We start from the raw sequence: 10,327 nt of genomic DNA on the forward strand, positions 1-10,327 counted from the left end.
AGGACATCTTGCCTCCATAACATGTTGCCCAAAACTCTACTTGTTAGTAAAATTAAACATCCTTTTGCTTAAGGAAGGACTGTGTCCCTGCTTCCTCTTTGATAGTGGAGCATTAAAAAAAAGTTTCCCAATGAGGCCTAAATGTTCACCAGTCCTTAAAGGGAGCTCAGAAAACCTGAAAGCATGACTCACCACTCTCGCTGACAAAAACACACAAACATCTGGGAGCTGGAATTATATCTAAATAAAGCAAGATTAAACAACACTCAATCAGACAGACGTGATGTCAACTCCCCGTTTTGATGATGATGACAATGTGTATGAAACTTTTCGCCGTGGAATTTGGCGCTGAAAGAGAATAATCATACGCACAATCAACGTAATGACTAAACAGTCTAGCGTGCTCCAGAATTACTTGCATCACACGTTTTTATTGATCAGACTCATGTAGGCCATTAGAGCCAAGCTGTAAAAAACACTCTGGCTCGCTCTGCGATTTGCTGTGGTTACCGTGTTGTGATCAAAGAATAAAAGAAATACCCATTAATAATGTCTGCAGTCCTTTCTGGACTATGGTTAACCGAGCTGGATGGCACGCATCCATATCAATTCCACTTTTAACACTTCCCAGCACCAGTGCTTTGAAAAATATTAATAGCTGTGCACATGTTCTGCCTTGAAGACAAACACTTCTTGTAACTAGCCGCTGATGACTTTTAAAACAATCCAAATAAAAGTTTTTGTGTGGAAATAAAAATGCAGTATACGAAATAGTGTTATTCAGAAGAGAGGTACGAAGTACACTGAAAAAAATATGTTGTTGGATTTACTTAATTCAATGGTGGACATTTGTTGCACACAGATGTTTTGCTTTGGCAGCAACTTAAACAATTGAGTTAAATTAACACAATTTATTCATGTTCAATAAACCTGTGCAATTTGTGTTGATAAAATGTGACTTAAACATGTTTTGATGAAGTAATTTGAGCTCTTGAAATATTTTAATCCTTCACAATTTTCTCACTTTATCCCAACACCATTCAATAACTTTTACCCAATACTACTTGGTCACTTAAATACTACATGTTATCTTCAAATTACATTTTGCTATTATATTCTAGTATCAAATACACAATTTTCAAATGGAGGCCTTATAACAGATTATATTGTCCTCTTCCAAGATGGTTGCTGGCATCCACCAGTAACCTTTCAAAACAAAATGTCTAATTTCACTGCATTGACAGTAGGTAAAGAATTAAACTGACCTTACTCCACTACTGAATCTATATAAACCAACAGTTAAATAATGTCAGTTCTTCCGTGTTCTCTGGAATCAATCACAGCAAAGAAATTAGACTCTTTCTTTTGAAAAATGTTGGGAAAGAACAAATCAAAACATTCTATTTAAGGCCTCTGACGTCAAGATTCAGTTAAACAACAATTATAACTAAACAATTTGAGGTAATGTTAGTTTCCATTAACATTAAATTAGGTTACTGAATTGGCAAACACCTTCCTATTAACATTACCCATTTTACCCCAATAACTAAAGAAATTAGCACTTGCAGGTCAAAACCTTTATTCAAGAGATGCAAAAATAACATTGATACAGTGACTGTCAAAAATTACAGCACTGATCATACTGTGACATCTTGGTTCAAAACAGCACACTTAGAAATATTCAACGTTCCTTACTTCAACTGAATGAAACTGAAAATACCATTTCACACGGCCCATATGGGATATTTAGACTGCATAACTGTTCATGCTACATCTCTTCACTAGTAAAAGAAAGAAAAAAATACAAAGAGAAATTTAAAAATGCTGCCAAACAGAGAACTTGTACAGAGTAAAAGGAAAAACAAACAACAACAACAACAACAAAACGGCTCGTCCTCATGGCAGTTGCAGTGTATATAAAAATGAACCCTGCGATCTGTTCCTGGAATTGAGCTTCAAAAATGCAGCAGAACAAGTGTGAGATTTAAATGTCTTCTCACCTAGAGCTGGTCACCTCACATGCATAACAGTGAGCTTTCATTGCAGGAGCAGTTTTGTCTTAGTTGTGAACTTTTCTTGAGAGCTGAGTTGCTTCCAACTCCATTACCACCCTTTGAATCACCTCAAAAGTGTAGCAGAGTTGTGATGGGTAACTCATATTGAAGGAATAAAAAAGGTCCAAACAGCATGGCTACTGCAAAGGTCACGTTATCCAGATCTTGAAGAACTACTATACCCTCGATGATGATGCCAACATCAGAAAAGTCATTGCCTGGTGCATCCTCTGGAGACAGATGTTCATTGTGGTTTTCTCAATCTGTGCAGTGGCCTCAGTCAAGTCCTGGTTAAACACAAAACATTTTTTTAAGATTCCCTTTTAAACTCATCTCTTTTGAATCTACCAGTTCTAATGTTAGAGTAATTTAAACCAATGCAAGCAACATAGTAAATAGCTATAGCCAAAGAGTGGCCTGCCATGCTGCCATTCATGGTCTAACAGAGTTTCTAAGAGAGGGTGAAAAACATAATTTTACATTCGTTTTTGTTAGAAAGACACCGGCCCATCAGAAATCCAGGTTTTGTCACTCAGAAGATGTTAGAATTTAGACTTTCAGCCCCACAATTTGGTTAGCTGTTGGTCTTTTTTTTTTTTTCAAACAAAAGCTAATGTAAATATTGGTGGGATTTTCCTTTGTTCACTAGAATGACAAATTTAAAGTTTTTTCACACTGATGTGACCCCTAATACAGGGGTGGGGCCTCAAGGGCCGGCGGCCGAGTTCACTACCAGGCCTCATGTGAACTTCAAATTATTAAAGAGGACTACTGGTCCTAACCAGTCCAATGAGGATCAAGTGGATAACTAAATGCATTTTTAAATGTTGCAAAGCCACAATCTACTCATAAAACACTCACCATGAACTCCTGCACCAAGATGTTGCAATTGTCTTTCACACAGATGCGGAGCACTTTGATGAGGGACTCCCTTCGAGCATTAATGTCATCCTAAAGTATTATAACAAAGAAAACAGAGATTTGTGAACTTTTCAGTAGCACAGAAGAAAATGATCCCAGACAAAAACTTAAACCAGTCAACATGCAACACCAGCATCTACAAAGCAATATCAAAAGTTCCTGTTTGACATCAACTTTATGGATATATAGTTTCCAGAACATTTATTTTTTTTAAAAGATCAATTTTTCTCAGTGGGCCAGTAAATGCATGACGAAAATTATGGCATCCTTTCGGTGGAATCAGTACTCACAGGTAATAGTTGACTGTTTCAATGGATGCAGCATAAAAATCTTTTACTGACCTAATGCAATACATATACACTTTGTAGTTAAAGAATTTTAAAGTTCTTACTGTCATTATGGCAGCTACATCCTTTAGCTTTGTGCCCTGTTCCCCCGATCACTTTGCAAACACTTTCAGCAGACTGTCAGAGAGAAACTCAGCTCCGTCAGAAACCTTGACTGTAAAGGCATGGTTGGGATGCACTGGAATGCTGCATTTCATCTGAAATGACATAAAATTATTTTGAAATAACAGCAGGCACTGTGCTTGGTTAATAATCAGTAATGTTTTGTTGAATAAAAACTGTGCTTCCAGATCTTATGGGATTAAAAAAATCCAAAGATGTTTATTTCTGATTTGCAACCCAAGAACCCACAAGTTACAACCTCATTTTAGTTCAAGTGTGCATTAATGTGAGTCCAGTAATCACCTTTCTGACAATACATACAGGTATAAGTTAAACCTATGGCAGATTTTGGATTTCTCAGTTGTATTAATAGGGTGGTCTATTTGAGTATGCATGCACCTAATAATTATAAAAAACCTATTATAATTAAGTTACAGAAACCTTAAGCGAAAATAGAATATACTTTCTTACCATAACACCTTGAACCCACAATCCATCAGCTGACTCCTGGTGAAATGCAGAATAGATGTGGTCTCTCAATGTGCATCAACAAAAACAAAAACAAAAACAAAAGGACAGCAGGTGAGGGCAGGAGGGGTAGGGATGTAAGCTAGCATAATACCGCTGATGATATTAGCTAAAGCTGTTCAATGTCCAAAATCTCACTAACACCACGGTGCAGTAAATACACAATGTAACTGAAGAGTCAGTTGACAAATCTATTCACACAGAAAACCAAATTATGTTGTGAGTGCCTCGCAATTAGGTTTAATGTGATATTACGGCTCTTGTGCCAAAGACAAATTCAAATGAAAAAGCGCCAATTCTTTGACAACAGATAAAACAGCAAATAAGCTAACGGCTCTTTTTTTAGCATGTTACATGGCGGCACTTTAGACGTTTAACTACATTTGGCTGAAATATGGTAAATATTAATTCAAAAAATCAAGACATACCAAAAAACGTAGAGTTGGCTGCTCGACTTGACTGAGATGGATGCATTTTTTAAACCACGATCCAAAGCCCGCGAGATGAAATCACGCGTGGTTTCACGAGATTTAACGTTGCTATCTTATTGACTTACTTCACCTGAACATGATATGAACAATTTAATACACCCTTTCTGCATATCATGTCGTTTTTACACTATATAGTTACATTTATCTTTAAAACATGAGGCAATTGTGTTAAATACATGCAAGATGCTTACATAAATCCAAGAGATGGCCAGTCCCTTTTTTTCAGTGTAGGACATTTATTGCAATCTTATTTCTGGTGTTTATACTTCGAGTCCTTTCTCTTTTAAAGACAAGAGGAATGAGATATACATATGTTTAGAGAGCACTATACAGAAAAATAAACCATACAGGACAACGGGGAATACTTACACAAAAGTCTTAAGGCACTCCTCAATTCTTTTGATTTTTCCTTCCAAGGAGCCAGACTTACCGTATTTTTCGGACCATAAGGCACACTGGATTATAAGCAAAACAAAACAGTCAGATAAGTCAAACTTTACTCAACTCTTTCTTCTTGCTTCCTCCACTTCTTTAGCATTGATTCATTGATGTTGAATTCTCTCGCAGCTGGTCTATTCCCTTGTTGTTGCAGTATATTAATGACTAACCTCGTATTGTGGATGGATTATCTCAGTTGAAGTTTGGTCCGTTTACAGCATCCTGCCATGCGATTGCATTTGTCCATAATCAGTAACGCGTAACGCGTTACTGCCCAGGAACGCGTAGGAACGCTGCGTTACTGTGTTACTAAAACCGTGATTTTTTTGCGAGAATGTCTCATGACAGTGACGTAAGCGAGTGCGACGTTCATGATAACAGCTGTGTGCAGATCAACAATGGATCATATATCGAGTGCGGGAGAGAGTATGAGCGTGCAGCGTTTAAAGCGTGGAAGTACTGACCTTACTTTGAGTTTGATTCCATAAAAAGTGACAAAAACATTAGTGTCCGTTGTGCTTGGGAAGAAAACTTCTTTTTACACCGAAACCCCCCCCTAAACAAGCTCCGAGTGTGCAACGACGTAATGGGAAATTCACAGAGAAACTCACGGATTCTTCAACTGACCGCTGCGGCACACCTGCACCAGAGCACACCTCCGCCTACGGCACTCCTACTATACAGGTGAAAATAAAGCAACAGGACCGCTAGTCTTTGATTTTATTTATTTTCTGCTGTGTTTTAAAACAAGTTTTAAAAAGAGACTTTTCCATTTGATTACATTTTGTATGATGGATTATGCAGAAAAAGTAGAATTGGGCTGAAAGATCTATCGCTTTATCACCTATTCAGGTTGTAAATCGTGTTTTTAAAAAGTAACTAAGTAACTAAGTAATTAATTACTTTTGAAAATAAGTAATCAGTAAAGTAACGGGATTACTTTTTTGGGGAAGTAATCAGTAATTAGTTACTGATTACTTTTTTCAAGTAACTTGACCAACACTGTCCATAATCATCGGGAACCGTCACGTTAACTTTTATCGAGTGGAAAAAAGTTCATCCTCTAGCACATCGTTATATACCAGCTAGTCCAACTTCAGTAACCCTACAAACGTCACTGCTGTTTAGTTTTCTGTCTTCATTTATGTTGGAAGTGATAGCAGAGCTGTACGTTTTAATTTGTTTCAGAAATCTCTCAGTCAGAACATGGTATGGCATGTTTAGGTGTAAACTAGCGAGCTAACTTCCTGCTAACTTAAAATAAATTTAATAAATTCTGTTTTCATGGATGCCTGAATGTGAAACTTAATTCAGGCATATATATATATATATATTTAAATATGTGTGTGTGTGTGTGTGTGTGTGTGTGTGTGTGTGTGTGTGTGTGTGTCAAAAAGCACACAAAACACAACAGAAATAGGAAAAACGGCAACTGAATTTTAAGTGTAATAGACTTTCTGAAGGTCTTTCAGAGTTTTTCTAAGGACATTGATTGCTTTTTCATTTATTTGAAGTCCAGTCTTTCTACCTGATCATTTTCATTCTTGTTTTCTTGTTTTTTAAGCCACTTAACATTAACCTAACTTGAGGGATGAACCAAAACATGCTTGCATGTTTCAATAAATCTCTGTATCGGTTTCATATCTTCTTAACAAAATACAAAGGAATCAGTGTTGACTTTTGAGCACAACTTTCAATTCAGCTTCAAGAGAAAAATGATAAAGTCTGAATGGCACAACTACAAACTAAGCGCAATGCACAGGAAAGCAGATAATGATATGATCCTTAGAAATAGTCAAATTCTCCTTCAGGGCACTTCCAAAATAATCAGGTCATGTATTGTATCTATGTGCATAATTGCTATCATTTGTATCGCCAGTCTCTTCTTCCAATTTATTTACGTACAAATGTAGATGCTAATCTATAATGTCTATCTGCTGTTTCTTGAGCATCTAGGGAGGAAATGTTCTTCACTAACATCAGTACACTCCCTTTTGAAGTAGCCAGCTTCCTGCTGTTAGTGGTGCTGTCAAGCTTCCTGCTCTCCCAAACCACAAATTTTATTTACATTTTTAACAGTGTCAGATCAATCAATCACTAAATAGTGAGAGAATTGTAATTTGTAGTTATAGTTGTAGGAAAAGCAGAATTCTAAAAAAATACCTAAGCTGATTTTTTGTGTCCTAGTGTCTTAACTACAGGGAGAAATGTTACAGTAAGCATGTTTTCCATGCTAATTTAGCCTCATTTAGCACACAGTAAATGTACACGTATTTAAAATGTTGCTGTACTGTATCAACATCATAGGTATTAATAAAGGCTCATCAGAGTTTTTAAATTAAAATTATTAGTTTTAAAGTGTTGTAACAGTCATTCTGGTCTGCAGTGTTTGTTAGGCTAAGAAGGTCAAGGTTTAGCTAGGAATGGGCAATCATGACCAGGACTTCTGTGGCTTTCAATAATAACCAAATAAGGAATTGCATCATTGTCATAAAGAATGATAAAATGTAATTCAGGGTAAAATATTCTGTTTGCGGAGACTGAACAATGGTAACCAAGCAGCTCACAGTATTACACTACTAGTAACATATTCCATTTTTTAAAACATGTTTTAAACTGTTAGCTTAAATTACAGCAGATTGACCGTAAAATAATATGATGCTAACAAATCACCAGCATGGGAGACCAGGTCGGATGGCCACATAGCATTTATCCAGTGTCTGCTACAACAACCTAAAATTCCCATCCTCTTGACCTGATCACACCCATGTATGCAAAACACTTGCAAGCGATGAAGTGCTCAGGAGGGAACTTGTTCATTTTGTTGTATCAACAAAAATAAGTCCTCCTCCCTTTAAATAAATTATAGAACTACATTATAGAGAAATAAAATGTATATATTAATTTTGGGCCATAAAGATAGGAATTAGGTATGTTTTGATATTAAATTTTAAAGTCTAATTTTAAATATAAAGATGATTTTAGCACAGAAGTCTGTCTTAATATGGACAGAGTTGGTTTGTACATGTGCAGTACAGATATACATGGGTTAACTTATGTATATATAAATCCATGAAATCATTTATGTAACCACAGTTAAGAAAAAGTAATTATGTTTTCTTCTTGACAATTGTTTATTGCTCTGACACCAAAGCAGATATCCATAGATTGGGGGGGGGGGGGGGGGGGGGGGGTTGCCATTATAATAAATAACATGGATATTATAAAGTTATAACTCATAGGTTATATTAATATAAAGTGTACTTTAGTTTCCATCAGGATTGTAGGTTCATTGCTCATAAAATTTTAATTTTCAGGACGCCAAGCAAATACTGCCAGAAGGTCAATCAAGATGAGACTGAGGCCAAGAAAGTCGACACAAACACGTGCACACATACACATCACCCCACACGAGCTGTTGTTTGTTTAAAATACAAATGTGCATGTGTCTGCCAGTTAAAAAATGCTCATTATTTACCTTTGTCATTTCATTCTTTATATCCATGTTTTCACTATTTCCGTTGGTACCAGTTTGTGTTTTTTAACTTGTGACCAAGAACTATAAAACAGCGTGAAAAGTTTGCCAACTAGTCCCGCTCTCACATACTTTATTGCTAATACTTAATTTGCTGCAGTGCATGTTTAAATACAAATAATAAAAAATACTCATAAAACCGTCTGAGCATGTAAGAAGCTCACACCACAGTTTCATAACTGTTTCAGCAGAGAGCATCACTTATTTCATTATGCACTCTATTCATCATAAGTGGATGAGCAGATTATCTGTTTCCTGCTGTCTAATTAACATTTCACTGCATTTGCTTTTTATCCGTGGAGTGGCTCTGGGAGCACTCCTTTTCTTAATGCATCCCCAGACTTCAGAAAGCATCCAAACAGATCAATACTGGCTGGCAGAGTTGAAAGCATGTCTTTAGGTATAAGTCTGTAAAAAAAAAAAAAAAAAGAAAGAAAGAAAAAAGAGGAAATAGCTCCCACTCATTTCACCCACGCTGTTGAAACTAGCGTCGGAATGAAATGGCTCTCGGCATCAGGCCCTGTAATGACTTTTTGAAGCTTTTGAGCCACTGAATGCTTTGCGGAAAATAACCTAGCAATCAGTGTGAAGAATAACAAATGAGATGTATATGAACCTTCCAGAAAATGTCACTATTTTTAAAAGGTAAGACTGGAACTCATCGACCGGACCTTTTATCGCCTTACAATACTCAGCTTCTTTTACCCAATCAGATGTCGGAGGCCTCTGAAACAATCTGCTACCTCTCTGAGGTGCATTATATAGAACTAGTGCGTACAGCAGTTATAGCTTTTCACTTGTCCAATCAATTAATTTTCAAAATGTCAGGGCGCACTACCAAAATCCATGAAGCTGAGACATTTTATTTGAATTTTAAATTGCTGTTTCAGATTACACATAAATATTTAACCAGTTCAGAAAAACCGACAAAGCAATAGTAATGACAAGGTGAGCGAGACGAGTGGTCGAAGAAGCTGCCGAGGACAAAATGACACCGAATCTGGAAAAACTGGTGACTGGAAGTAGGTTGAAATTGATGGGATGTCCCCAGAAAGCGATCCTAACCTCATCTCCATGGGAGCAAGGGACACATTGTGACTCACAGTTACGAGGAAATTGCGTAACCTTTGATGCTCGCTGTGGAACGAGTGGATGGAACAAGCCATCATAAAGCAGGTGATGAGATGATAATGTGTTTTCGTGTAATCCTACTCCAGGGATACCAGACTTTGGATCTTTACAGGCTGTGGTCAATCATCATTCACCTCTCCAGATGCTGATTATTACATCAGCAACCTGGCACAGACCAACTGAAGTTTCCTAAATGGGAATATAATTTTTCTGTGTGCCAGTCGTAGCCATCCTGGCAACTTGTGAAATGTTAAATTTAGATCCCACGAAGCTGAAACTACTGTCAGCAGGCCACAAACCTAAATGCGATATCATTATGACGGTTTACTTTCTAAAGTCTTTAGCTTTTTATCCATTCCAGTTAACTAGATTGTTTATTTTTTCCACAGCTTTTTAGCATTTTGGGTTTATTTTAGTTTTCTATAATAACCAACCAGCAGTCAAACACAAACCTGCACCGCTTAACTGTACAAACAGGAAATAATGCACCATTTCCACCAAGCCACGTGCAGCGGTAATCTCATTTCATGGTCTACATGGTACAAATCGTTTAACAGTAGCTGGGCGCAGTAAAATGAGTTACCCTGCTGCGTAGTTGTCTTTCACCTGGAATTAAATTAAACTGATGTGGTCAAATTATTTTTTTAAAAACATATACCATGCACCCCCACCTCAACCAACCAGTCTCAAAATCTCAAAATTCTGAGATTACAGAATTTTTTTTTAAAAAATGTACAAATTCTGACTTTTATTTTTTTATCATTCTGGGGGAAAAAAAGA

At 36.7% G+C, this 10,327-nt stretch overlaps 1 long non-coding RNA gene across 2 annotated transcripts; it reads right to left on the reverse strand.

Annotated features, from left to right (window-relative positions):
* Window positions 1–1,288: 1,288 nt before the first annotated feature.
* Window positions 1,289–4,654, reverse strand: LOC146710806 (uncharacterized). Of its 2 annotated transcripts, XR_014920043.1 has the most exons (5): window positions 4,381–4,654; window positions 3,896–3,959; window positions 3,367–3,519; window positions 2,916–3,005; window positions 1,289–2,341 (listed from the first exon to the last, which is right to left on the reverse strand). It is a non-coding gene; the product is annotated as an uncharacterized LOC146710806 (long non-coding RNA). The 2 variants fall into 2 exon arrangements; XR_014920042.1 differs by having other exon boundaries at window positions 3,896–4,650.
* Window positions 4,655–10,327: the final 5,673 nt, after the last annotated feature.

The sequence above is a fragment of the Copadichromis virginalis genome, linkage group LG4 (assembly GCF_057382275.1).
Source record: "Copadichromis virginalis isolate Kocher_CV1m ecotype Utaka linkage group LG4, C_Virginalis_male_GT1.1, whole genome shotgun sequence".
NCBI lineage: Eukaryota > Metazoa > Chordata > Actinopteri > Cichliformes > Cichlidae > Copadichromis > Copadichromis virginalis.